We start from the raw sequence: 25000 nt of genomic DNA on the forward strand, positions 1-25000 counted from the left end.
GCGGCGTCCTCGTTATTGTGGAGAAAATTGTTAAATTGCGGTTTTGGCTGTTGGATAGATAGTGGAGGTTATATTGTTATTGTTTTTTAATTGTTTATTCGTTGCTTCAGCATTTTCATTATTATTTTTTTTTGTCGTTGTGTTATCATCATCATTATTGTTGATATTGTTTTTATTTATTATTATTGTTGTTATCGTTATTATTATTATTATTATTATTATTATTGCTATTATCGTTTATTATTGTTGTTATTAATATTATTAAAACAAGAAAATCACAAGAAAAATCATTTATACCGATATATCATCATCATCATCATAATTATATTTTTTATTAATATTATTACAGTAGTTTTTCTTATTGTTGACATTATTATTTTTTGAGCTTAATCACCACTATTTTTGTTAACTTCTACTGGCGTTATTCTTTCGTCTTATGTCGTTACTACTAATACTACTATTTTTTTTTATTTTCTTTTAACTAATAGTGTTTTTCGTCATTTTGTTTGAAATGTTTTAATTTTTTGTTGTTGCTATTATTGCTACAATATTATTTTTGTCGTTGTTATTGTTATTATTATTATTATTATTATTATTATTATTATTATTGTTGTTGTTGTTGTTGTTGTTCTGTTGTTGTTATCATCATCATCATCATCATCATCATCATCATCGCCATTGTTATTATTTATTATTATTATTATTATTATTATTAACAGTTTTAGTATTTGTATTAGTATTTTATGTAAGCGGTGTTTTGCTGCTCCAATTTTTATCGTATTTCTTCCCTCATTATCAAGATCATTAGATTATCACTTGCATAGGGAGTTGTTAATATTTGGCCTACATATTTTGCCGTTGTTAACTTACCACAACAGCTTAGGAAACTTAATAACTTGTAAACGTTAGGAGCATAAAAACACCATTTATTGACGCGTCATTAAAAAAAAAAAAATTATCAGTAATGTTCTCATTCTGTAAAAAAAAAATATATATATTATTCATTTCTCATTGTTGTTTTCGTTATTTTCACGTGTTTTCTGTTACTTTTATCGCAATATCTTTTCTACGTCGTTGCGTTCCAACAGATTGACATTATATCAAAATGATTAATCTCGATACAGAGTCTGTGTAAGAAAAATACAAGAAAATTAACATGTACGATTGGCAGTCATTCTAAAACATTAACACTAGAAATAGAAATTCAGCGCTCTCTCTCTTTCTCTTTCTCTCTCTCTCTCCCCCGCTCCCTCCCCCCTCTCTTTCTCTCTCTCTCTCTCTCTCTCTCTCTCTCTCTCTCTCTCTCTCTCTCTCTCTCTTCTCTCTCTCTCTCTCTCTCTCTCTCTCTCTCTCTTCTCTCTCTCTCTCCTCTCTCTCTCTCTCTCTCTTTTCTCTCTCTCTCTCTCTTTTCTCTCTCTCTCTCTCTTTTCTCTCTCTCTCTCTCTCTCTCTCTCTCTCTGGTTTTGTATTTTCTTTTTTTTATTATTTTCCTTGTTTTAGAATGCAAGTGAACTGTCTTAGTTCTCTTTTTTTTCGACATAAATTCATTTTCTTGTGATTTCCTTCTTTTTATTTTATCTTCCTAGAATGCGAGTGAACGATTTTCTTCTTTTCTCGATTATTTTTTTTCTCTTTTTTTCCCCCGCCGCAAGTTCCTCCGCGTCGTGTCGTGTCCGTCCGTCCGCCGCGAGCGACGTGCGCGCGGTGGTCGGAGACGCCTGGTTTACTGGCGAACGTTGCGCGCGCTCTTGTTTATTAGTACTTCCAGACACACTGAAAGGTACTTACTTACGTGCGGTTATTAGCTTGCGTGCGGGGTTGCCAGATCGGCGTGCGAGGCGAGGTCCTCTAGCCTTGTTGCAGCGTTGCCGGGTGAGGTCGCTGGGGGGGGGGGGTTAAAAAAGGGGTTACCTGCGGGCCTTGAATGATGGAATACTGAGATTCTTTTTTTGTCGTCTTCTTCTTCTTCTTCTTCTTCTTCTTCTTCTTCTTCTTCTTCCTCGTTGGAGTTCGCTGCCATGTTGTAATGGCGGGATATTTTTGGGGGGTACGAGTTTGTTGTCTCGGCATTAATGTTTTGGAATGTCGCAAAGATTAGTTTTGAGAATGTAGATTATATATTTATGTGTAGGTTTTCTGTATATATTTTCTAAGAGCAAGATGAACTTCGAGCATATGCGAGCAACTTCGGGGAAGCCTATTACATGACGGCGGCGGTAATAATAGCCCGCCTGACTACCTGTCAATAGCGATGGAAAAAATGTCTATATCTCAAGAGCACGCAAGGTCCTTTTGGGAAGACATCCATTGGCAACATCTACAAAGCTAACAACTCTCGGCTAATCTTCGCATAAATGGATCCACGTGATAAAAGTGATAAGGATCACGAGGTTCTGCCCGGGCGTCTTGTTAGCGTGGCATAATACCTCATTGGATTTATGTCCATCTAGGCCCCGCGCCTCCCGTGTGGCTTGCGCCCTTCTTGCCCGGCCACCCGCCATGAACCCGCGTTCGATTCCGTTCGAGATGTTTCGCTCTTTCTTCTCTCTCTCTCTCTCTCTCTCTCTCTCTCTCTCTCTCTCTCTCTCTCTCTCTCTCTCTCTTTCGATCTTCATTTGTCCCGATGGATGTCTTCGATTTTTTTTATGGATCAAGTCCTTTTTGATGGTTTGGTGATGCATTATTGTTGATTTTTTCATCTTTAATTCTAGAAACTATAAACGCAAAATACCCCGACACAGGAAAAGCCTTGCCCCATCCGTTACTCGCGTCCTATTTCAGGGTCAGGTTCGAGACGTGGTGGGTGCCGCCCGGGCTGACCCCAACCTAACGAGCACGGAAGCGGCGCTCTCAACAATAACCCTTTATACAGACCAAAATGTTTACGGACACTTTAGAAGGCTCAAGGTTACGAGTAGGCCTATGTGGCACCGGGAAGAGTGAGGCCTATGGTGTCACGTGGCCAGGGAGTGCCGCTTTGCTTTGATGGGGGGGGGGGGTTAATGAGGAAGGTTGTTTAAGTTTTTTATTTTTTATTTTTTCGAGGTTTCGTGTGTGTGTTTTTGTATATTCTTATTTATTCATTTATATTTTTGTTTATTTTACTGTTTTTGTATTTGATCTTTTTATAGAAAATTGGTGGCGTTTTTATTTTTCTATTTTATATATATTATATATATATATATATATATATATATATATATATATATATATATAATATATATATATATATATATATATATATATATATATATATATATATATATATATATATAGCGGAAACTTACAAGGTCAATAAAATATCGATAAAGAAAAAATAAAGATGCATAGTTTTATTCAACAATTTTTATTTAGGAAAGTATATATTCCTCTAAGACTTACGACCCATAACAAGCAACTTTCCTTATAAGGTCATTACCCAGTATTCTTGCCTCCCCCTCCCCCCTTCCTCTTTCTAAATCCCCCCCCACACACCTCCTCCCTCCTCCCCCTCCCCCTCCTTCCTCCTCCCCCTCCCCCTCCCCCTCCTTCCTTGACCTCTTGGGCACGAGCCTGACCTGCGCGGGGCCGTGTTGAAGGGAGGGGTCAGAGAGAGGTCATTCTCAGATTTGTCTGTGGGGGGAGGGGGGGAGGGTGTTGGAGGGGAGTTCGAGATTTGTTAGTGGGGGGGTGAAGGGGTAGGAAAGGGGAGGGGAATTCGAGATTTGTTAGTCGGGGGAGGGGTGAAGGAGGGAGGGTAGTTCGAGATATGTTTATGGGGGTAGGGGTGAAGTGGCAAGAGGGGAGGGGGGAGTTCGAGATGTTCATGGGGGGGGAGGGGGTAGGAGTGGGTGGGTCGAGGTGAGATTTTCATTATTCTCTTCGTTATCCCTTTAGCGAATGTTGTTATAATCCTCGGCCGTGTGTCCATCACAGCCTGGCTCTGCAATTATGGTTATTATCATTCCGTTCTTAAAGTCCGTTTGTTGTTGATAATGTTGTATAGCCATTATGCTCTCTCTCTCTCTCTCTCTCTCTCTCTCTCTCTCTCTCTCTCTCTCTCTCTCTCTCTCTCTCTCTCTCTCTCTCTCTCTCTCTCTATTACTGTTGAATTCTGTTCGTCATACCATTGTATAGCCATTATCTTTTCCTTTTTTTTCTTATTATTATTACTGCTGTTGTTGCTATCATTATCATCATTATGGACGATGACATTTGTAATGATGAGAAGCAACAAAAAATAAAAAATAAATTAAGTGGATGTAAAATGGATGGCACGTTTTTCTTGCGACGGAATCATCTCTGTTTTTACGATAAATATCACCATGAAATCGCATACCTGCACCTTAAAAAAACAAAACAAAAAAACTCGTGCACAATATAATAAGTGTCAGCCGTCACTCAAGACACACACAGCGTGACAACCTAATTAATCACTAATGAAGATCGTAAAAAATATATATGAATATCCCAGGTGGAGAGGGGGGAGGAAGGGAGAGGGGAGGGGGAGGGGGAGAGCGACCAGGGGGGGTTGGGGGGGAAAGGATAGGGGGTAGTGGGTAGGGGATAGGAGCTATTCCTTTGGGTCTGAGGGGATAGTCTTTGGATAAGGGGTAGGAACTAGGGATAGGGAACAGAAGCTGTTTGAGCATGTGCTAGGCTTTGGGATCAGATTAGAGGCTACAGAATAGGGAATTGAAGCTAGGAGGTAGGGACTAAAGCTTAGCTAGTAGAATGTAGGGGACTGTAGATTAGATACAAATAAATGGAAGCTAGGAGTGGGGACTACTAGCAAGGGGCTAGGTTAGAGATCCTAGGGGGGCTAGATAGTAGAGAATAGAGTTACATACTAGGATCTGAATAGTACACCCCAGAGCACTAGAGAACAGAGACTAGGCAACAGAAGCTAGGGGGTAGGGACCAGGGAACCAGGGCCTTAGGGAGGGAGGGAGGGGGGGTTAGGACCAGAGAACCAGGGCCTTAGGGAGGGTGGGAGGGGGGGGGTTAGGGTAGTGTGCCATGCGAGGGACGAAGCGACAGGGATTACTCATAAACGTCAGTCAGCGGTGCCTCTCCGGTGCCACGGCGCCCGACCGGCTGAGGTGCGCCCGTCTCTGCCTCACCTTGCTTTGTCGGGGATTTTCATTTTCTTGATTTGATTATTTTCCCGTTTGGTTGTAAGTCCTTTTTTTTTCTTTTTCCTCTGGTCTTCCTTGTTTTTCTTTCTTTCTTGCGTTTATCGAATCTTTTTATCGTTTTTTTTTTCTTAATTTTTTTCTCTGTTCTTTCTGGCTTGTTTATTTGTTTTTCTTTTTTCGTTTTCTTTCTTTTGTTTTTCGACTTCTCTTTCTTCGTCTGTTTCATCCTTTTTCTTTTTTTTCTTTTTTATTCTTGCTTCTGTACCTCCTACATCTTTCTTTTCCTGCGTCTGCTTTTTTCTCTCTCTCTCTCTTTTTCTCTCGTTTTGACCTTCTTCTTCGTCTTCTTTTTCTTTCTTCCTTTTATTCTCAACCTTATATTTATTCTGTCATCATCTTGTCCACTTCTTTCTCTTCTTACATCTTATATTGTTCCTTACTTATTGTTCCTTATTTTCTTCCTCCACCTCCTTCTCCATCTCTTTTTTAATCCTTATATGATTTTCAATTCCTTCTCCACCTCCTCCTCCTCCTCCTCCTCCTCCTCCTCTCCACCTCCACCTCCACCTCCTTTTTTAAATCTTTATTTTATTTTCAATTCCTCCTTCCCCTTTCCCTTCCCCTTTCCCTTTCCCCTTTCGCCTCCCTTTTTTAATCCTTGTTTTCTTTTCAGTTCTCACATGTCTTCCCACGCACCTCTTTCCTATTCAGCACAACATGTGTATGTGTACGACCGTGCGCATACAGATACTTACATACATACGCACACAAACACCCCGAGTCCGGTATTGCTATCAAAATATAATTTTTTCCTTCACATTTTCTTTAAGGAACTCTTTTATCTTCCTTCCTTCCTTCCTTCCTTTGCTTATTCCTTTCTTCGTCTGTTTTCTGTCCTATTTACCATTTCTTTCCTCGCTGGCTGCGCTCTTTGTATCTCGTGCATGTTTCTCTGTTATCTTCCATTTCGTCTTTCTTTTTCTTATTCTTTGATTCGGTTTTGTCTGCCATCTGTACGATCTTTTTCTGTATTTTCTTTTATGTTTTTCTCTTCCTTTGATCTGTCTTTTTTCTCTCTCTTCTCCAATTCTCTTTCCTCCTCTAATTATCTCTCCTCATCAGCCGCATTGTAAATATATATATATATATATATATATATATATATATATATATATATATATATATATATATATATATATATATGCATCCTTATCTGTGTACTTATATGTTAGCTAAGTAAACTATTTCTCTCATATTTCCAACTTTAACTTCCCCCGCTTACTTTGCGTGCTTCTGCGAATAAACGTTTCTTTATAAACAAACGTTTTCCTCGGGTGATAGATAATGACCGATCGGGAGGCACGTCGCTTTATAATATTCCTACGTTTTTTTTCGTTAATCTCTCATGCCCCTTTGGCAGTGCGAAGAAGGGTTGCCAAGACACGTAAAACATAGGGACGTGATCGTTCGCATCCTTGCGCCTTTGGCTTCGTTTTGTTGTCTGCCCCGGTGTGTTCGGCTTTGTTTGATATGATTTGAGTGTTGTTTTTTAAAGCGGCGAATATAATTGAATATTTGTTTTCATTCGCACTGGTGTTTCGTAATTTACGTGCGGTGGTTGCGAGTGACTTCGGCTGGTACGCGGGGTGATGGAATTGGACGAGGGAATCATATCTAACCTCAGCGTTTTGAAGGTGTGTTTAGGGTATCTCGTCGCTCTCCGCTGGGCATCGTCACGTTTCGTAATCTTTAATTCGGAATAGTATGCATTCCGAGGCGGTGTCTGAGCTCGTCTCTGTGTCTGCGAAGGTCCACTCTTCAGTACACATTTAAAGTGAAAAACAAGCCTTGACGTCATCCAGGGCAAGCGTCTGCATGCTAGGAAGTCGAGGCCTTGTGCAAGGAACTGTCCAAACACAATCATTTTCAGGAATGTGGCCGGTGACGTCACCTCCGTCCAAGGTTTTTCGGATGGGCCCGCACTTAGGACCGTATTGCCCCGAGATGGGGAATTATTTTCTTGTTCTAATGCACTTTACGGTGGTCGTCTATCCCTCCTCCTTGCCCTCCTCCTCCTCCTCCCCCACCCTTCCCCCGCCCTCCCATTCCTTCCCTCTCGCACTCACCCCTCTTCCCCCCCCCCCCTCCTGCCCGCGCTACTCGGCTCAGACGTCTAGACATCTTCGCGCCATTTTCTTCCTCCGCAAATTTACGGGGGGGGGGGGGAGTTTTGCAAAAGTATTTATCCACTTCATTCTGGTATCTCCACTCTTTTTTTCCTTTTTTTTTGAGCTTGTAGAACGAGCGGGTGATTTGCATTCTGACGTGACGCATTTCGCATTCATTGGCATTATTTCGCGTCGCCCTTTGGACCCGGGGGGGGGGGGGAAGCCATGGGGACAGGGGGCAGAGTTTGCAGCATTGGCGACGGCGCAGCGGATCCGTGGCTCAGGTAGGGCGCCCCGTAACCGAACGCTGCCTCTTCGGGGGTACAGGTGGCGCGCCGAGTAATAGAGTTGTACCAGTAAATGTTCATATGTGCTAATTGTGGCTTTACGACCTGCCGCACATGCCCGCGATGGGTCAGCTCCCTCCCACCCAACCTCCCTCTCTCCCTCCCTCCCTCTCTCTCCCTCCCTCCCTCCCTCCCTCCCTCCCTCCCTCGCGTGCTTCCATCCCTTTCTCTCCATTCCCTTTCCCTCTCTTCCACGGCCCCATTCCTCCCTTTCTTTCATTCATCCTTCCTTTATCTCTCTCTCCTTCACTCGCTCCATTCTTACTTTCTCTCGCGCCCTCTACCATTTCTCTCCTTCCTTCGCTCCCTCCTCCGTGTTACTCCCTCTGTCGCTCGTTTTCCTTGTCCTTTTCTTTCTCTCCCTCCCTCCTTTTCTTTCTTCCCTCCCTCCCTCCCTCCATGCCTCATTTTCTTTCTCTCTCTCCCTCCCTCGTTTTTCTCTCTTCCTCCCTCCCTCCTTTTCTTTCTCTCTCTCTCTCCTTCCTCCTTCCTCCTCTTCTTTCTCTCCATCCCCTCTCTCCTCTTTTTCTTTCTCCCCTCTCCCTCCCATCCCCCCCTTGCCCCTCCCCTCCCTCCCTCCTTCCTTCCCTCCCTCCCTCCTTCCCTCCCTCCCTCTCCCCCCTCCCTTCCCTTCCCTCCCCTCCTCCTCTCCCTCCCTCCCGCACCTCCCTCTCTCAACCCGTCTGCCACCAAACCACCATTTCGGAACACACATTCCACCCCTGCATACGTGCACCTGCTTCTCTCCGGGCCCAGAATCCCGCGCGTCTCTGGGATGCGTGCCCCTCATGTAGTTATTTGTTGATGTGCTGTTTATTCGGATTTTATGCGGTGTGATTTGTCTGTTGGGATAACTTCGGGGTGGATTGTGGCCTGACGCGTATTGCGAGAAGAAATTTTAAGTGACTCGGGTTAAAAGATTGGTTGGGTAAAAGATGCGAAAGAGAAGCGGAGGACGATTTAAAATAAAGAGGTTTACGATATCATTTAAAAAAAGGAGATATGCGATATTGCTCGTTGTACATATATATCGGTACACGCTATGTTAAGAATGAGTACGTCTTTGTATATCTACAGCGGATGCCCTTTCAGCCTCGGCCGTCGCATCGACTCGCATTTGAAGGTAGCAAGTGTTCACAGAATGAGAAGAACATCGTTCCTTCAGATACCCCTTTTCCTCGGAGGACGTGCGTGTCCTGCTCTCCGCCCGCTTTCAATAGCCTGCATCAGTAACCTTCCTCTCCGGAGGCGTCCATTAAACCCTCTCTCTTTATCCATTATCGCCCTTATCTGCAGTAACAATGATCCATTGCGCTGCGCCTTTGTTGGCTCCTCTGCGGCCGTCCCAGAGCCCTTTCAGAGCGGCTCCTTCCCTCCTTGTGGGGGACGCCCCTTACACGCTCTGCCCCGGCCCGCGCCGCGAACTTTCTCTGCGCCGCACCTGCGAGGCCGTGGAACACCGAGAAGTGGTTCTTACATGCATACATATATGCGTGTGTGTGTGTGTGTGCATATGCGTATATACATATACAAATATATTGTATCTATCCATCTATATATATATATATATATATATATATATATATATATATATATATATATATAAATATATATATATATATATATATATAAATGTATATATACATATACACATGTACATACGTATACATATGTACATATATATGTATGTATGTATACACACACACACACACACACACACACACACACACACGTGTGTATGTGTATGTATATATTAAATATTATATATTATATATATATATATATATATATATATATATATATATATATATAATGTGTGTGTGTGTGTGTGTGTATACATACATACATATATATGTACATATGTATACGTATGTATGTATGTATGTATATATATACATATACATATATATACATACATATATATATATATATATATATATATATACATACATATATATATATATATATATATTATGTATAATATACATAAATATATACATATAATACTATAAATTATATATATGTATATATTATACATATATATATATACAATATAATATACATACATATATATATACATATATATATACATATATACATATATATATAACATATATACTATACATATATACATATATATACATATATACAAATATGATATATATATACATATTATATATATACATATATAATATTAATATACATATATATATATACATATAATATTACATATATATATATACTATATATATACATATATATATACATATATATATACATATATATATACATATATATATACATATATATATATATATATATATATATATATATTTGTGTGAGAGTGTCTGTGTGTCTTTGTGTGTGTGTGTATGAATAGGAATACGCACAAGAAAATCATGGCTTCGAACTCAAGAATACTTCATACGACGGACAAATAGAGAAACAGAGACGGAGTGCGAGTGAGTCATGAGCCGCAGCCTTCAGCAAATCCCTCGCAGCCTCACAGCCAACACGGCTTCTCATCGAGCGGCATTTAGAGGATGCTCCCCATTCCCGAGACGCAGGCATTCCCAGTCCCTGCAATCCGTCTGCTCTCCCGACGACGCGGCGGCGCACGTAAATACACGTTCATTCTTGCTCGCGGATCACTTGCACTCCTCCTTCAGTATTCGAGGTGATTCCCTCCGCCAGGTGTACGTACGTACGGCTGCCATCTGCGCGCCCTCCCTTCCCCCCCCCCCCCCCCTCCACCTGTGCCCGAGCGCCCATTGGCATGCCGGTTGCGGTGGGGGGGAGGGGAGGGAAGGGAAGGGGGGGAGGGGAGAGGCTTTGGGACATTGAAACTTAGAGACGTTTGGGGATGTTTTTTTATTATCATTATTATTTTATTATTATTGTATATATATATATATATATATATATATATATATATTTTTTTTTTTTTTTTTTTTTTTTTTTTTTTTTTTGGGGGGGGTAGCGGTTTGAATTATCATTGGGTTTAATATTGTATTTCGGGCGGTTTATGCTGTTGGTAATTTTTGGTTTGTGGTTGAGATTTTTTTGAGGGGGGGGGAGGGGTTAAAATATCTTTCATTGATGAGGAAAAGAGAAAGTGAATGAGAAAAGCGTCCGGGATGGAAAGAAATAGGAAAAGATAAAGATAAAAAGAAAGAGAAAAAGAGTGGGAGGGAGAGAAGGATAAAGAGAAGAGGTGTGAGAGCGAAGAGAAAGGGGAAGAGGTGTGAGAGCGAGAGAGAGAGGGAGAAGAGGGAAGAGAGGTGTGAGAGGAGAGAGGAGAGAGAGAGGAGAGAGAGGGAGAGAGAGAGAAGAGAGAGAGAGAGAGAGAGAGAGAGAGAGAGAGAGAGAGAGACAGAGAGAGAGAGAGAGAGAAGAAAGTGGAAAAGAGAGAGAGAGAGAGAAGAGAGATTGTGCACGCGTTTATATGTACAAACATATATGTAGTGCACGTTGGCGTTACGTATGTACAGCAGTAAATGAAAACCTGACCAGTTGACAAATTACGTAATAACGCACTTTCACTAAGAAAATTTACCTATTGTATTTTTTTTTTTATTTACTTGTGTGTGTTGATTGTGAGGGAATGTTGTAAGTGTGCGCACAAGGGCTTTTGCAATAGCTATGCCCTCAAGTGCACATTGTAACACATTCATAACTGACAAGTGGCACTTCGAGATAACTTATTTATTGGTCTTTCATCTTTCGTAAGTTTATATCCTAATTTTCCGCGTGTTGTCTTTCTGTTGCCAGTCACGCCCCAGTGATTTGGCTTTCATTAAACCCGTCAAATTTGTCATCATTACTGGCTTCAGCAAACCGTTTTCTGTTAACATCAATCTCTTCCCGTTTTCTTTTTATTGGTTTCTGTGAGAGAAATCTAGGCGGCTATTACTTTTTTGTTTCGTTTTGTTTCTCTGCAATTTCTTCTTTTATTTTGTCATTTTGCGCGTATGTTGGTTGATTAATTGAGTGTATATATTTAGTTATGGATTATATGCTTACATAGATGTGCTTTTATGCGTAGGTGTAAGTATCGGCGGTGCATTAGTACATATAAGTGTCCTTAGGTGTGCGTTTGTGTATGTATGTAAATGAATGCGTATGTATGTATGCTTAGACTTGCATTTTTGTACATATATGTATGTATGAGTGCATGCATGTGTGTGTAGGTATGTGTTCATATATGTGTGCGTAGATGTGCGTTTGTGTACGTGTAGAGGGCGCTGAGCATGTAGCACCTGTGAGAAAGAAAGTCATTATGACCCGCACCCAATCTCGGCTGCGCGTCCTCGCGACTGCTAATCGGCCAATTAAATGGGCCACATTACGCCGTGCTCTCTGCCCGCCCTCTTGATTCCATGCCTGCACGCTCGCTTGCACAAAGGGAAGTTCTCTTCCTGTGTATCCGATGGGAATATCTTTGCCTGTGCTTGCTCGACGCGTCCGCCATCTTGATTTCCATTTCTTTTTGATGTGCGTTGGAGTGATTGGTCGCTGTCGGATGTTGGTCGGGGGCGCCTGTGCATTCGCGATCGAGGATGCTTTGGTGTGGTGGGTATGAATGGCATACACATGCACACACACGAACGCGCGCGCGCACACACGCACACACACACACACACACACACACACACACACACACACACACACACACACACACACACACACACACACACACACACACACACACATACATACATACATCCACACACACACATACATACATACACCCTACACACACATACACATCCATATACATCCATATACATATACACACGTATTTATGCATATCATCGTGACAGTTTCCATTACTCCATGTAATGCACTACATTTTAACCTCTTACTGTCAGTGAATACTCTTCCTCTGTTTGATTTTATATTTGTCACCTCTAAGGTTCATTTGGCGCAGGGAGATTATTAACATTTACTGGTGTGATTATCTTTATTATGATGTTATTCCTTTCCTATCAAGGTTTACTGTTGTTGATATCATTATTAGTAGCACAGCGGTCTCTACGGCCATTATCATATATCATAGGGATTATACGCTGAATTACATTATATGAATAGGAATGATGATGTTGGTAGTAATGCTGGTAGCAATATTGGTGACGATAGCAAGGATAATAAGGATGGCAGTGATGATGGTAATGGTAATGATGGTGATAAGGATGATGGTAATAATGTAATGATGATATTGATAATGATGGTGATGATGGTAAAGATTATTGATAATGATTGTGGTGATAATATGATAATGATGATAAGGATGATGGTGGTAATGATAATGATGCTATTGATAATGATGGTGAGATATAATGATAATGATATTAATGATAATAAGGCTGAGCGTGGTAACGGTAATGATGATAATGATGATGATATACAGATAATAATAATGTTAAAGATGATAATAGTGATAATAATAATGATAGTATGATGCTAATGTTACTCATAATGATGATAATATGATAATGATAATGATTAATCACTTACACGCACCACTATTACCCACTAAACGATCACTTCTTTTTTTTTCAGACGAGGCGAGCCAAGGAACCAGCATAGGTATGTACGAAACACGAAAATACATGTACGTGTATGTATCAGAGTCAGTGTGTAGTGTGCGCGTCCGTTTTTTGTGTGTGTGCGTGTTTGTATGCGTACATATATGCTTGTTCACATGCAGGCTCGAAAAATTACCTGTCTTGTCCTACGCGACAGGCTATTCTTCGTTGTGAGAAGTACACCAAAAAAATATCAGTCATGTACGATAAAAAATAATGATAATAATATAATAAAAAAATGGGAGATGCAGATTTTTTTTAAGAGCATTACTCAGAAAAATTACTGGATTATAGTGAACTTAATCCTGTTTTCTTCTTCTCCTTCTTCTTCTTCTTCTTCTTCTTCTTTCTTTCTTCCCTTTTTAAAATCTCTAGTTGTGGATGACAGTGACGTACGACTTCGTGGCACAAATTCCAGAATTAAGGGACTTTCGTTCTGAAATATTTGCTTGCTTGTTTGTGCTATTTTTGTGGTATATTTTGTAGGTTAGGTCTAAGTGTCTATTTGTTTAGAATTCTGTTTACTTTTTCCCCTAATTTTGCGTAAATAAAATATGAGCTATTGTGTATATGCATACATCCATGCAGACGCATGCTGACACGTACACCCTCATATTCTCTCTCTCCATCTCTCTCTCCCCGCATACACACGCAGAGAGTGGGGGGAGAAGAGAGAGAGAAAAAAGAGACAGAGACAGAGACAAAAGAAAAGAGAGAAAGAAAAAGAAGGAAAGGAAGAGAAGAGAGAGGGGGGGCAGAACAGAGACAGAGACAGAGAAAAGAGAAAGGAAAAGAGAGAGAGAGAGAGAGAGAGAGAGAGAGAGAGAGAGAGAGAGAGAGAGAGAGAGGCCGCATCATCCGCCCCAGACACACATTGCCGACGAAAGCACGGCGTCTGTCCTACCGGTTCTTGCTGCTTCGCTTTAACGCAGAGATGGCTCGTGTAGGGTTGGGGGGAGGAGGGGTATGTGACAGAGAGACGTTCTTGAAACCTTGGCTGCGTAGGAAGAGGCATTACTCTTGACTTCAGACTCAGTCATGTTTTTTTTTAATAAATACTGCGGGAAAACCCACATTATATATATTTTTTCTCTTTCGTTTTGATTAATACGAATGCGCATGACCCACATGATTTCTTATGTGTTAACCTTTAGCAGTGGAAAATTGTGAGCCAAGTTCGTATAATTCAGTATTTGAACCATCACCTGTTGGTCTGGATTCTCTTTTATTATCATCATCTTCTTTTTATTTATTTTTTTATATATTTTTTGCCGTCCTTGAGAATGCCAAGTTGATGTCTTTCGAAAATTCCTTGATAGGGTGTCGACGCGGAAGGGTCGCACAGGACACTCGACCTTAAGTAGGGCGACGGCAAGGCTCAGAATGGCGCGCCGGACGAGAGCTGAGAGGAATGCACCATTTGATATGTATCTGCCGATTCTCGCGGTGATGCTATTGATCATTACTTTGGTGGGGGGGAGGTGATAGAGGAGAGGGAGGGAGGTGGGGAAAGGGGTAGGGGAAGAGGAGGGGGAAGGAGGAGAGGTGGGGAAAGGGGGGAGAGGGAGGGAGGTGGGGAAGGGGGAGAGAGGGAGGGTAAGGGAGGGAGGGAAGTTGAGAGGGAAGAAGTAGGGAGGAGGAGGGTAAGGTGAGAGAGGGAGGCAGTAGGGGAAGGGGAGGGAGGGAAGTAGGAGGGTAAGGTAAGAGAGGGAAGTAAGCAGGGGAAGGGGAGGGGAGGGGAAAGGAGGGGAGAGGAGAGAACCCCTTCCCTCATTCTATCTACTTAACATTCGCTTTTTTTTTTTTTTTAAGATCACCCTTATCTTTCAAGGAAAAGTAAAGAGTCCTTCCTTTTTTTTCATTTTACTTTGTCTTTAATGAATCCACGAGCGAAATTCCATGTAAAAAAAAAAAAAAGAAAAAAAAAACGAGTTTTATTTGACGCTCGACTGATAATAAACTACCTCGTTGGGACCGTGCGTCGTGGACTAACGAACTTAAATAAACTTGTAATAACTCTTTACCCGAGTTAATAATACTCCAGCTAAGTTACACATGCTTTGTCCATAACCTAAAAAATAATGTACAAATTTTCCACCCTGATAGATAAATATAAATTGTATCAAAGTCGGAGACCAAACTCAACGTCGACGCGAAGTGAAGTTAGGTTCTTGGAGCCAATGGGATCATGAGAGTCGTTGTTCAACCTTTAAATAAAGATGAAAATAACAAAAAAATAATGGAGGAATGTTCGTGTTGGTGGAAATAAAGATGAAAATAACAAAAAAATGAATGGAGGAATGTTCGTGTTGGTGGAAATAAAGATGAAAGTAACAAAAAGAAGGAAGAATATTTGCGTTGGTGGACACTTTTTTTTATTTTTATCTCAGAATATTGGTTTGTAGTTTGTTGAAAAAAGGGATTTGGGGAATTACGGTTGATTCACGTAAACACACGCACACGCACGCGCGCGCGCAAAAAGTACACACACACACACACACACACACACACACACACACACACACACACACACACACACACACACACACACACACACACACACACTCACTCACTCACTCACTCACTCACTCACTCACTCACTCACACACACACACACACACACACACACACACACACATACACCACACACACACACACACATACAGACACACATACACTCACTCACTCACTCGCTCACTCACTCGCTCACTCACTCACTCACTCACTCACTCACTCACTCACACACACACACACATACACACACACACACACACACACACACACACACACACACACACACCACACACACACACACACCCACACATAAACTCCACACACACACGCCTTCGGGTTAAAAAGGGTTTCCCAGAAGACTCGCCGTGGCACTGTCGTTCGGTCCCTCCGTGGCGTTTGTCCTTTTCCCTTTGGCCTAATTGTGGGGGGGGGGGGAGGGGGGGGGCAGTATGTGGTCAGAGCCGCACGCAGGCACAAGCACATGCCTGCACGTCTCCCCCTTTGATTTTCTGTCTGTTCCTCTCTTTCTCTTGATCTCTTTGTTTCTCTCTCCGGTCTCTCTCTTCTCTATCTCCTCTCTCTCCCTTCCTCCTCTTCTCTCTCTCTCTCTCTCTCCTCTCCTCTCCTCCCCCTCTCCTCTCTCCCTCCCTCTCTCTCTCTCTCTCTCTCTCTCTCTCTCTCTCTCTCTCTCTCTCTCTCTCTCTCTCTCTCTCTCTTCTCTCTCTCTCCCTCTCCTCTCTCTCTCTCTCCTCTCTCTCTCTCTCTCTCTCTCTCTCCTCTCTCTCTCTCTCTCTCTCTCCTTCTCTCTCTCTCTCTCTCTCTCTTTCCTTCTCTTTCTCTTTCTCTTTCTCTTTCTCTCTCTCTCTCTCTCTCTCTCTCTCTCTCTCTCTCTCTCTCTCTCTCTCTCTCTCAAACACACACACACACAACACACACACACACACACACACACACACACACACACACACACACACACACACTCGCACTCATTTCCTCCTTATGACCTACTTAACTCCACCCCTCCACCCTCCACCCCTTCTCCCCCCACACCCTTCTCCCCCCACACCCCTCTCCCCACACCCCCCCCCCTCTCCCCCTTCCCCTCCCTCGATAGATACCGACACAACAAACAAAAGAAAAAAGAAAAAAAAAAATTACATATCCCGGTTCTCCCCGGTTCATTAGTGCGCGAACCGGAGGACCGCGATAAGGAGACTCTTGATTACGTGCTTGATTTTTTAACCTAATGACTTGTCCTTTCGCCCTGCCGGAACTTCTGTTCTTGGGAGTAAGGTAGGGGGAGGGGAGGGGAGGGGGAAGGGGAAGGAGGAGGGGAAGGGGGAAGGGAGTGTAATAGGGGGAGGGGGAAGGGGGAAGAGAGTGTGTGTAAGGGGAGGGGAAAGGGAAGGGAGTGTTAGTGGGGGGAGGGGGAGTGGGAAGGGAGTGTGTGTAGCGGGAGGGGAAGGGAGTGTTAGTGGGGGGAGGGGGAAGGGGAAGGGGTGTGAGAAGGGGGAGGGGGAAGGGGAAATGGAGTAAGGGGGGGTAGAGAGAGAATATGATGGTGGGTATCACTTGTATTGTATAACTTTTATATGCTGTATTGTGTTATATAAAATGTATTGTGTTATATTGTATTGTATTTTGCATGTATGTTAGATATGTTAGATCGGCAGAGCATGTATTGTGTTTGGAATAATGGCTGTTATTCTGACACGTCCCCACCACCATCATCAGAACACATTCATCACCACACCTCACTATTACTTCCAACACCACTGTCACCACACTAACATCACTACTTGCACCACTGCTGTCACTACTACCACCACAATCATCACTACCATCACCACCACTATCAGCAGCAGCACCACCACAATCCTCACTACCAGCACCACCACCACCACAATCCTCACCACCACCCCTCTCATCACCACCACAATCCTCACCACCACCTCTCTCATCACCACCACAATCCTCACCACCACCACAATCACCACCGCCGCCGCCGCCGCCGCCGCCCCATCGCCGCCGCGCCGCATGAAGCCGGGGGCCGCCTCACAAAAACCGAGTATGGCAGGAATCTAAAGCCAGAGCGAAGGATCCATTAAAAAAACTCGTTCTTTGCGATTCCGTGGCTCTAATGAAAGATCTGTGATGATAACGCTGATGATACGCTCACAAGCTAGGCCACGTGTGTGTGTGTGTGTGTGTATGTATGTATGTGTTTGATGGTGGTTTGTTTGTTTGTTGTTTGTTTGTTTGAGAGAGAGAGAGAGTATGTGTTGTGTGTGTGTGTGTGTGTTTATTTGAGTGTGTGTGTGTGTGTTTATTTGTGTGTGTGTGTGTGTGTGTGTGTTTGTGTTTGTGATTATTTGTGTGTGTGTGTGGTGAGTTCGTATGTGTGCATTTTTGTTTATATATAGAAAGTACTTGTTTCTTTGTATCTTTTGTCTGACTATGCGTTGTAATAGGTTAAAAAGTAAAGAACAAGAATAAAAACACACAATTAGATATAAAGAAAAGAAAATATAGACACATACGGATATATATATATATATATATATATATATATATATATATATATTTACCTCTTCGCAAAACCAACCAACAGTTACCCAACATTTTTAAGATACGAAGAGGATTTACCTGCATTACTTAAAAAAAAAAAATCCCCGCGAAGTACTCCTTTTCCCACTTGCCTTTATCACCGACGACTCTGCAAGGGTCATTGTTGAGCGCGTTGCAGGCCGCGTTGCAGGCCGTGGTGCAGGCTAGACACATGTTTGGCGATGCAGGAGTGATGGAGAGAGCATATGCGTAGATAAGAAACGCAGTCAAACATCCTTATGACAGCTAACATTGTGTTTATAAGAAATGCAATACATTCAGAGGGTGTTGGTGGGGGGATAACGAGCGTTTGGGTATTATATTAAAAGTCTTGTGTGGCGCGGGCAATTTGATTCCGCTTAAGCACTGTGTTTTGTTTTGTGGATTTGTGTTATTGTTTTTGTATGTGTAGGTTTTTTTTGTTTTTTGTTTTGCTTGATTTATGCATTCGTTTAGTTTGATTTGTGTTTGGGTAAGGTGTCGTCTGCGATTTCCCCCCCCCCCCTCCAATTAGCTTTTGTTTTGTTTATATAGATGGGAGTCGATGTGCATTCTGTCTCGGAAGCGAGTTTTTTTTCCCCCTTTTCCTATTTTCTATTACTGTACTTTCCTTTTTTTTCTCTCTCTCTGTCTCCTTTTCTTATTTTCTCTTATTTTACTTTTCCTTGTCGCCCTCCCCCAGCTTATTTCACGTTTTCCCTTTCAATAGAAGCCGCAAGATCTAAGAAAAGGTCAGTAAACCCGACAGTTAGTCAGGAGTCCCGTGCTGCTGCTGCTGCTGCTGCTGGAACCTGCTGCCGATGCTTAGCTGGGCAGTCAACTCTTGGATTTTTTTTTCTCTCTCTCTCCCTTCTTTATAACAATAATTTTCAGGATGTGTATGCGGTTCTGAGAAACATTTATTATGATAGTAATCGTTGGTGGCTCTTCGATGTTTGGTTGAGGATGTGTTTGTTTGTGTGTGTGTGTGTGTGTGTGTGTGTGTGTGTGTGTTTGTTTGTAAGTGTGTGTGTGTTTGTTTGTAAGTGTGTGTGTGTTTGTTTGTAAGTGTGTGTTTGTTTGTTTGTAAGTGTGTGTGTGTGTTTGTAAGTGTGTGCGTGTGTGTTTGTAAGTGTGTGCGTGTTGTTAATGTGTGCAGGCTGTGTTTGTAAGTGTGTGACTGTGTGTAAGTGTGGATCGTGTTGTGTTGGTATTTTGGTTTTAAGTGTGCCGATTGTTTTCGTAAGTGGTGAGTGTGTGTTTGAAGTGTTGGTTGTGTTGTGCTTTGGATGTGCTGGTGTTGTGTTTTTGTTTTTTTAAGTGTGTGTGTTTGTGTTTGTGTAGGTGCAAGTGCGTGTGTGTGCGTACGTACGTGCATGCGTATTTATGTATCTTTCCTTCGTTAACGTCAAGGCTTTTCGACCTAAGTGCAGACTAGTGTAATGATGAGAAATCGGTTGATGTTTAGCCCGGTAATTAACTCTGGCTTTTAATCCCGATTTTTTCCCTCCGGGGATGAATCTGTCTTGACCCTTCTGGATTCTCGTTGACCTTTTCGGACCCTGCTTGTTATTATCTCTCTCCCCCTCTCCCTTTCCCCTTAGCCCCCTTCTCCCCCTCTCCCTTTCCCCTCCTCCCTCCCCCCCCCCTCCCCCTCTCCCTTTCCCTCTCCCCCACTCCTTTCCCCTCCACCCCCTCTCCCTTTCCCCTCCATCCCCCTCTCCCTTTCCCCTCCATCCCCTCTCCCTCTCCCCCTCCCCTCCACCCCCTCCCCCTCTCCCTCTCCCTTCTACCACCTCCCCCTCTCCCCTCCACCCCCTCCCCCTCTCCTTCTCCCTTCCCCCCCCTTCCTCTCCCTTTCCCCTCCCCCACCCCCTTCCTCTCCCTACACGCGACGGCCTCCAACCCCTTTGTTCCTTAACGCTCAAACACAATGCCTTTTAGTTAGAAATATATATATGTAAGTATAGAAGCACATTCCTTTCGCCTAAATACCCTTGGTTTTAATTCCTTAACCTCCCATGCGTTGGTCATGTGCGTTTTCCTTCTTGTTTTTGGCTATGTGCGTTTTCCTTCTTGTTTTTGGTCATGTGCGTTTTCCTTCGTGCCTTTGGTCATGTGCGTTTTCCTTCGTGCCTTTGGTCATGTGCGTTTTCCTTCGTGCCTTTGGTCATGTGCGTTTTCCTTCGTGCCTTTGGTCATGTGCGTTTTCCTTCGTGCTCCTATACACGTACATTTCCCTCCATGCTTGTATTCATATGCGATTCCCTTTATGCTTCTGTTCATGCATTTGCTAGTTCCTCACTTTCTTGTCCTCCTTTTTTCTATTTTTTTTTCCATTTCCGTGTCCTCTCTTCCTTTCGTCCTTCCCTCCTCCCTTCCTTCTCCTCGCCAAATTTCTGTGGGAAAAAAAAAAAAAAGGAATATTGTTGACGAAAATCACCCAGGGTCAAACACTTGACCTACTTTCGGCCCTTATTCCCCCCCTCCCTCCCTCCCCACCCCCACATTCACTGGTCACCTCTTCATCCCCTTCCTCTCTACACCCCTCCCCTCCCACCCCTCCTTCCCCCCTCCCACCCCTCCTTCCCCCCTCCCCCTCCCAACCCCCACTCAGACCCGCGTCTGCCATAATCACATACACTCACCCACCGTCGGGGGGGGGGGGGGCAAAAAAGAAACAAATCTGGTCACAAAACAAAACAAAACAGGCGGGGAAACGCCGGTCAGGAATGCCAATAGGACGGCACCTGTCGACGCCTCCCATACACGCACGGGGGGAGGGGGGGGAGCAGGGGAGGGGGATAGTAAGAGGGACATGGAGGGCAGTGGATAGCGCCGAACAAGGCTGACCGGCATTAACCCGCCCATAAACACGGCGATGAGGTCAGTCGAAAGGGTATTACCACCACGAGGCTGTGTCACCGCGTTAGGTTATGGTCGTCGAAACTAGGTCAAGGTTGGGGTGGATATAGGGACAAGGGAAGGGAGGACAAGGGAGAAGAAAGAAAGAGAGAGAGGAAGAGAGGAAAGGAAAGAGGAAGTGGCAGAGAAAGGGTAGAGGAAGAGGGAAAGGGATGGGGAAAAGGTGTTGAAGGGGAGGGATAGAAATGGGAAACACAAAATTGAAGATAAAGAAAGAGGGAGAGGGAAATGACGATAAAGAAATAAAAGAAGCGAAGTGAAAAGAAAAGAGTAGAAAGAAAATACACAAGACAATTAGAATCAAATCATTGAGAAAGAAATAAGCTCAAGTCACTGAGAAATAAATCTAAGAAAATAAGATTGTCGAATAAAGCCAAGTCATTGAGAGAGAAAGGAAGGAAATGTTCGTCAGAGACAGACAAGTCATAGAAAAAGGAAGAGGAAGTTGCATAAGACGAGAAAGAGAGGAAGGACTTGAAAGAATGAGGAGAAGGGGAGGTAGAGGAGGAAGAGGGGAAAAGGAAGAGGAAATGGAGAAAAGGGAAGAGGAAGAGAAAGAGAGATGGGGAAGGAAGAGGGGAGCAGATGAGGAGGAGAGGGAGAAAGCGGTGGAGGGAGGAGGAAGAAGAGGAGGGAAGAGGAAGAGGAGTGGAATGAGGAGATGGAGAGGGAAGAGGAGGGGGAGAAGTAGGAGAAGGAGATGAAGAAGAAGAGAGAGGATGAGGAGGAGGAGGAGGAGAAGGAGAAGGAGAGGAGGAGGCCTAGACGTGCATGACGCCATTGCCCTCGCGATCACATGTGGTATGGGTCATGAGGCCGTGAGAGAGATGGGTCAGGGAGACGTAAAAAAAGGGTTGGGATATGAAAGGCAGATCATGGCAGCGCTTCTTACTTTTTTTAAATTATTGTTCTTAGTTTCACGCACGTACACTTACGCAAAGTCCACCCCACACACATGTGCACAAAGCTCGATGCGACTCCTTGGTGCCTCGGTTGATAAGTAACTCCCCGGGGCGAAAACATTTCAGGGAGAATGATGATGACTTTAGTGAATCATTAGCGAGGTTAGAGAATGAAAATAAGACAAACACGGGAATGTGTCATCTCTCGATGGCCTTGGGATAGAACCGCTGCAACCGCTGCCTTGGCTGTCGACGGGTCAAAGTCACGAGAATGATTGGGAACGAATTTTTGAGTGAAATGTGACAGTGGCGATTACGAGGGGAACACACGTGGCCTCCCGCGAAGCAAATAGAGCCTCGGGCGAAAGTGATAGCGGGAGGTTAACGGAGTACCGACAGTTTAAAAATGAGTGCCATGAGGGCAGTGAGGCGCGCGGTTCATGAGTGATTGGGACATCATGACGTTGGAGGAGTAAAAGAGGCGTGATCCCCGGACGAAGCCGAAGCGACGGAGGATAAATGTTGTGAGGCAAGGATGATGATGATGCAAGCGAGGGGGAGAAAGAGGGGATGGCGCAGTTGAGAGGGGAAGAAAGGGAGCGAAAGGACACTCGACAGCTGTTCGCGAGAAAGAGAAAGGGAATGTAGAAGTGAAAGAGAGGGAGAGAGGATGAGCCGCTAAACAGGGGAAATAAGAGAAAATGGTAAAAAAGAAGTCCATTTATTTAAAGAAAAATTAAGGGAAAATGGAGGAACTGAAAAGCGAAGGAAAAAAAATAAGGGAAAGATACAAAGCGAAGGGCATTCTGAGTAAAGGAAGGAAGCGAAGAAAAAGAAAAGAGGAGGAAGAAGAAGAAGAGGAAGGAAAGGAAGAAGGAGAGGAAGAAAAGGAGGAGGAAGAGAAGGGGGAGGAGAAGGAGGAAGAGAAGGAGGAGGAGGAAGAAGAGAAGGAAAAAAAAGAGAAGGGGGAGGAAGAGGAAGAGAAGAAGAGGAGGAGTAGGTGGAGGGGGAAGAGAAGAATAAGAATAAGACGAAGAAGGAGAAGGAGAAAAATAAGGAGGAGGAGGAGAAGGATCTTGAGGGGGACATAGCCCTACCCTTATTCCTCGGCGAGTCGGCCGTGGCGCGGGAGGACGGAAATTGGCCGTGGGCGCGCCGGGGAAGGATGTTCCTATTGACCATGTGGCCATTTGTGTAACAGCAGTACTCCCCGAGCGGCTTATGGCGTGTCAAGGCACGCCGCTGTGTTATAATGTTATGTATTCCCGCGCTTCTGCTTTTGTTGTCATAGGCTTTTCGTGTTTTGTGTTTTGTTTTATCGCCTTCGGGGTAAATGCGTGTGTTTGGGGTGGGTTCGGGTGGGTGTTGTGTGTTGCTGTTGTTGTTGTTGTTGTATGCGTGCGTGTGTGTGTTTGCGTATATAATGTGTATATGCATATTTATATGTGTGTGTTTGAGAGTGCGTACATGAAAGAGAGTGTGTGTGGGGGGGGGGGGGGGGGAAGCGTGAAACTTCTGAATGAACGAGCAAGCAAGCATGTGTGTGTTTGCGTGAGTGTGTGTGTGGGGGGGGGGGAGTGAGACATAGAAACAGAAACAGAAGGAGAGAGAGAGACAGAGAAAGAGAAAGAGAGGGGAGAAAAAGATATACGTGTGCTTGCCATTGAGTGTATGTCAGTGAGAGTGAAAAGCGTGTGTTTGCGAGTGACAGAGAGGAGGAGAAAGAGGGAGAGAGTGGAGTAGAGACGGATAGACAGAAAGAGAGAAAGAAAGCGTGTAATTGATGTTAAGAGAGAAGAGAAAAACGAAATAGAGCAAGAAAATCTATGGAACCTTCCTTAGGCTGACGATTAAAGTTTATGCAGCTTAAAAATAAGATTGGCAGTAAGGAGAAGTTTACGCAGTTTACAAGAATAAAGTTGAAATACGAGCATAAACGTTTGACATGAAGTTATAAAAAAATGGAAAAGTTTTATCATGAAATGCTATTAAGAAGCTTTAGAAGTTGATACTAAGCAGCTTATATGATCAATTCTCTTATAGTTAGCAGCAGTGTATTTGGACGGGATTCAATTAATAGAAAATAGAAATCTAAACTTTTGTGTTAAAAATACTATTAGGGAAAATGTTAATAGAAACGTTCCAATCTCTCAACGTGGCCAGGTAGATTTAAACATTTATATGCTAAGAAACTACCAATGCAAAATAATCATAGATCTAAACATTTAAGCCAAGAAACTATCAGTGCCAAATATTATAAATCTCTATATATGCTAAGGATCAAGTAATACAAAATAGTTAGAAATCTAAATACTCACATGTTAAGAAACGCAATAACAAAAAGATTCGAGGGAAAATCCGAAAACAGTCACGCCCAACGTGGGGCTCGAACCCACGACCCCGAGATTAAGAGTCTCGTGCTCTACCGACTGAGCTAGCCGGGCTGCGGAAATGGAGGTTGGGGAGCGTTAATTTTGACGTTTGTTACGATATTATGGCGATAATCATGAGTATCCTTGTTTATTCATCTGTGTTTGTTATGGGTCTGTACTGCCATGCGCCTCTTTCTTTTATGTGGTGTGTATGAATCGTATACATGGATCAGTTTGCGTATTAATGTGTTGATGCAGATTATGTTACAACAACAGCTTACTATCGTTCCGTTCGTCTCTGATCGTGTCCGTTGATCAAGACATCAAGTTTGTACACGTGCTTCAGTCATAATCCAGGCCGCATGCCATGAGCAGCCATGTGCCCACGACGCAAGGCACAAGGTCGCGGATCAGCCCCTCCCATGTGGCAAAACAAAGCCATAAAGTGGACACTGGCTCATCATCGCAAGGCAGGATGTGG

At 43.3% G+C, this 25000-nt stretch overlaps 1 protein-coding gene and 1 non-coding gene across 2 annotated transcripts in view; one reads left to right on the top strand and one right to left on the bottom strand.

The window, feature by feature from the left end:
* Window positions 1–25000, top strand: part of LOC119578114 (slit homolog 2 protein-like) — a 159828-nt gene that overhangs the window by 66996 nt on the left and 67832 nt on the right. Inside the window, exon 2 of the mRNA XM_037925845.1 lies at window positions 13195–13221. The gene's annotated coding sequence lies outside the window, so the exon portion shown is untranslated. The remainder of the gene's footprint in view (window positions 1–13194; window positions 13222–25000) is intronic.
* Window positions 24519–24591, bottom strand: Trnak-cuu. The gene has a single exon. It is a non-coding gene; the product is annotated as a tRNA-Lys (tRNA).

This window comes from Penaeus monodon, chromosome 10 (assembly GCF_015228065.2).
Source record: "Penaeus monodon isolate SGIC_2016 chromosome 10, NSTDA_Pmon_1, whole genome shotgun sequence".
Lineage (NCBI taxonomy): Eukaryota > Metazoa > Arthropoda > Malacostraca > Decapoda > Penaeidae > Penaeus > Penaeus monodon.